This window comes from Pseudomyrmex gracilis, unplaced genomic scaffold (assembly GCF_002006095.1).
Source record: "Pseudomyrmex gracilis isolate BER0280 unplaced genomic scaffold, ASM200609v1 scaffold_904, whole genome shotgun sequence".
Taxonomy (NCBI): Eukaryota; Metazoa; Arthropoda; class Insecta; order Hymenoptera; family Formicidae; genus Pseudomyrmex; species Pseudomyrmex gracilis.
Genome location: NW_018021488.1, coordinates 20,987 through 25,625, shown reverse-complemented (window position 1 = coordinate 25,625; position 4,639 = coordinate 20,987). Strand labels below are relative to the sequence as shown.

The window sequence follows — 4,639 nt, the reverse complement described above, 5'->3', positions numbered from 1 at the left end:
TAATAGATGTACGAAATATTGCGAGACAAACTCCAAGTGCCTCGGTGGCCTAACAGGGAAGGCGACGGCCCGGAAAGCCGGAGATTCCAGGTTCGATTCCTGGCTGAGGAGTTTTTTTCGCAATATTTTAAAATCAATTAGGGGGGGTATTCGGGGACTATTATATATGAGATGCAAAACTAGCATCCTATATGAATTTATGAATTGAAATTTCAATTCGAAAAAACACGTGAAAAACGTGAATTTACTTATATGTGTACACACATATAAGACATATTTTCCGCAAGACATCCTGCGAAACGGCTCCATAGACTGTTTATTTATTAAGTTTAATAATTTACCATCCTTATGCTGGAGCCTGGCGCGCGTGGAACAGTTGCATCCTGGTCATGATGGTATTGTTCGTGTTGTATCAGTGCGTACAGCGTCGGGCGTTTACAAACGGTCTGTTACAAGACTTTGCGTGTTACCGATTGATACAAAAGGGTGAGCAATGGCGTAATGTTTAAGTCANGAAAATGCAGCACTGTAGATTCCTCTGTATAATTAATGTATNCGACGTCAATCAAAGTAAAGGAGCGCCGTGTAAGTTATTTTCGTTGAAAGCCGATGCTTTCAAGGGCGGCGGTATGTTAAGTATAAGTTAAGTATTTTTAGTTTCTGAAATGACCCGTGCGTCGCTTTAGGTTTCTTTGTACGTTGGAGGCGCTAGCGGCGCATGCGCGGAAGCGTGCGTGAATATAAGGAGAAATAGCAATACAGATACAGAAGAAGTGTGTGTATAAGTGTGAGCTACGTGAAATAAAAGTTTGTTTTTGGATTATCGCAGCCGCTTTATTGATATTAATGTTGGAAAGAAATAGCGTTCACATACGCGCCGCTTCCCCCCTTGCCACAAAAGGTATTTTCCGAGGGAATCTCGAAGTGTGGGCCGGTCTCAAGCGTCAGGATCCTCCAGGGCTTACGCACCGTATTACGTTTTAGTTACTTATTTCTTTTGTTTTGTATTCTTTTTTTATAATATGTAAAATTGGCGCCTCACCACCCGAGGGCTCACCCCGCCAAAGGATTTTGAGGGAGACGAATGGACAGGAAATCTAGCGAGGAATAAGGCGCAAGCCAGAACCCAGGGGATTGAGGAAGCGTTAGTGGCAACGTCCGGAGACTACGGTCCTGACTTAGTCGGCAGGCTCAACCCTTTTTGCCAGGGAGCGCAAGCGGCACGCGAACAATAGCGTCGCCAAGCGGCCGTAACCACCTGCAACTATGGACGTTGCATTTGCGAGACCCTTAGAGTTGTCGTCTTAATCGCCGATTTTGCCCGGAGTCGCGTTGTCCGGCGGAACGCTACCGGAGAGCGCTGCGCGTCTCCTCGACCCCGCGCGCTCCCTGCGGAAGTAGTTTTCTGCAAAAATAAACCATCGAAAGCTTTGTCGTCGTGAGTGGGCCGTGCATTTGCGCTATTTAACTGCCAGCATTGTAAAAAACCACCCCCAGCGATTTGGGCAGAGGAACGCGGTTCTATCGCTGTCGATGCATTGAACGTTCGACCTTGTTGAATATATCGCTTTGGCCGCGCGACGTGGTGACGTAGTTTGCTATTTTGCGTGTTTGTGTTCTGTTCATAATAACTGCTGTGTAATATCGTTTGTTGTGCTTTTCCGTATCTTTGTTTAAGCTCTCATTTATTTTTATATTTCTTTTCTTTAGTAATAATTCTGCTATATTACATCGTTTTTCTTTATTTACAACTTGTTCGCATCTGCTTTTTTTTTCTTTATTTACCCGCCTCTTATATTATATCAATAAACTTGTTACTTAAAACTTATTAGCGCCTGTTCACGCCTCTTTACCCCTTTTGCGCCCCTTTCTTTCCATCCTAGGAGGGACAGCCTGTTATTTGAAGACAATAGACTCAGCCCCTCTCAGTTTTCATAGAGCTAGTCGACCCGTTGTGTCGAGCGACGCAAATTTTGACGCGGTAACGCGTCTGGCGCCCACAACTCCACCAAAGGATCCGTCGGCTCGGCTCAGCGGTACGCTCGTGTGACCACCCCTTTTCTGTCCTGCCGATACAGACGTTCCCGATCTCGAGGACTTCCGTCCGTGTCCCGATTTTACTCTTCCGTTTCGGGCGGGAAGACGCGGGAAATTATTAATAACAACAAAAAACGTCACAGTACATTCATATGTCACATTAACCCTTTGCACTCCGTTGTCCCCATTCAGGGGACATCGTAATTCTAGCATATCACTCGGATGTCCCCTTTCAGGAGACATTCAAGTTTATTAGTGATTACAGGGAATTGAGTTATTTCAGCGCAACTTTTTGAGACATGCATGTTTCCCTGAAGATTTTTCTTGAAATGGCACAAGAAATCAAATCAAAATATTGTAAAATCGTTCGGAGTGCAAAGGGTTAATATATAATTTATAGAAACATTAATATGCCTACATTAATATGTACATTAATATGTCTATATTTAATAAAATACATTTTAATAAATAAGAGTTTTTTTTTAATTGTCTATCAATTTACAATGCTACTGTAAATATTACGTATGTTGTAAAAAAAAATTAATTCTTATAGTAAACTTATTTTTTTAAATTTATTTTATTAAATATAGACATATAAATGTTTATTATTAAGACAATACATTTAATTGAATGTGTAGTCCATTCACATTGAACAAGTCACGTTCTGATATGCGTCGTACATTTTTAGTGAAAAAAAATAAAAGACTGTGAAAAATTTATGCTTCTTTTTGACAATCACATGTAGCTAGCGATAAATTTTAGCACATTTCATTTTTATTTCTGGAGAAGCATTTTGGATTTTATGCAGTAAATACGACACCAGAGGACTTCTTAGAAACGTCGGTTTACAGGTGTCTGTCTGAAATTACTCACGACAATTATAAGATGCTCTTACAGAGATCTCATCACAGTTTTCATCGGAAAGGCATACTTTGCGTTCTATATATTTTAATATTATTTTTCTTTCTCAACACATTGTTGTGTCACTGTATGTAGAAATAAGCGATTTTATCTAATGTAAATGTATTCTTTATAAGTTTTTCCTTCATTTTTCTGTTAACTACGTGGTTCAATACAAAATGTTTCAATAAATTACTTAGCTAGCAAAATATTTTGTGTTTTATTTATTAATCTTAAATAATTTTATTCTTTGTGTAATTTTAAATTGTATTTGTGTTCAAATTTTTTTATTTATTAATTTTTGCATGAGTTTAACATTATGTATGTTTGTCCTTATATGTTTTCTTTTGCCTCACGCAGAAGATTGTCGATTTTGTTTAATGTGTATTGCTGTTTATTTCCATAATCATTTACGTATTCTATATTGTTTAACGTTTCTTGCGATTTCTTCTTTTTTCTTCAAAATACTAGTGTTAATGAAAATGATATAGTCTATTTTTCAGACTGACGCAAGTACATGACTTCTCGCCGGCGATGCAATTCACGACAAAATATATGAAGTATAATGAAGTAAGGTTAAAATTATTAATACAGTGTTTTTACTTACTTAATAAATTATCTCTTACTTTACAAACATTTCAATGTATACTTTTGTATCTTGTACAATTATAGTTTACTGCTTGTGCATCTACGTGCAATACGCACGACATAAGAAACAACGCGATATTCAATCAGTAAATTGCTCATAAAACAGCGTTGTAACTGGCTATCGCTTCACGTTTCGTGTACTCTGATTACGACATAGTGTAGCGCTTTCTACCTTGTTATTTGCGAACTACGTAATGCTGGTTTTTTTAGACACAATAATAGCTTATGATAGGATATATAAATTATTACAAGATGACTTCCTTCTTATCACTTAGATATTCAAATCATACTTTGAGTGTTTCAGTATATTTCTTTTTGTTGTACTTTTATTGCTAGATAAGTATAAATACGTAGGAAAGCGTACAAATAATTCTGCCACATGAATATATAATGAGGTTATAGAAGAAAACTGTAACAGTAAAAAGTTATGCTTATTTTCAACAATTACAAGTAACTAGCGATAAATTTTGACACATTTTATTTACTTCTGGAAAAGCATTTTGGATTTTATGTGGTAAATACGACACCAGAAGACTTCTTAAAAACGTCGGTTTACAGGTGTCTATAATCGGTATCCAGTACCTTCTTAACAAACTTTTCTAAAGATTTAACTGTATGGACTTAGGACGAGTGGTTGTTTTTTGTCCACGTCCCAATTGCCCAGAGTCCCGATTGCCAACGTTTTGATTGCCCACGTCCCCATTGCCTACGAGTTGCTTTTGCCCACGTCTCGATTCCCCAGAGTCCCGATTGCCAACGTTGCGATAGCCAACGTTGCGATTGCCCACGTACCGATTGCCAACAAGTTGCTTTTGCCCAAGTCTCAATTGCCCACGAGTTTCTTTTGCCCACAAGTTACTTTTGCCCACGTCCCGGTTGTCCACGTTCCGATTGCCCACGTTGCGATTGCCCACGTCCCGATTGCCCACGAGTTACTTTTGCCCACGCCCCGATTGCCCACCTTGCGATTGCCTACGTTGCGATTGCCCACGCTGCAATTGCCCACGTCCCAATTGCCCACAAGTTGCTTTTGCCCACGTCCCGATTGCCCACG

At 39.1% G+C, this 4,639-nt stretch overlaps 1 protein-coding gene and 1 non-coding gene across 2 annotated transcripts in view; both read left to right on the top strand.

The window, feature by feature from the left end:
- LOC109861651 (putative nuclease HARBI1) overlaps positions 1 to 4,639 on the top strand; it is a 16,180-nt gene that overhangs the window by 1,946 nt on the left and 9,595 nt on the right. The gene's annotated exons all lie outside the window — the stretch shown is intronic.
- On the top strand, positions 39 to 111 carry Trnas-gga. Its single transcript has one exon. It is a non-coding gene; the product is annotated as a tRNA-Ser (tRNA).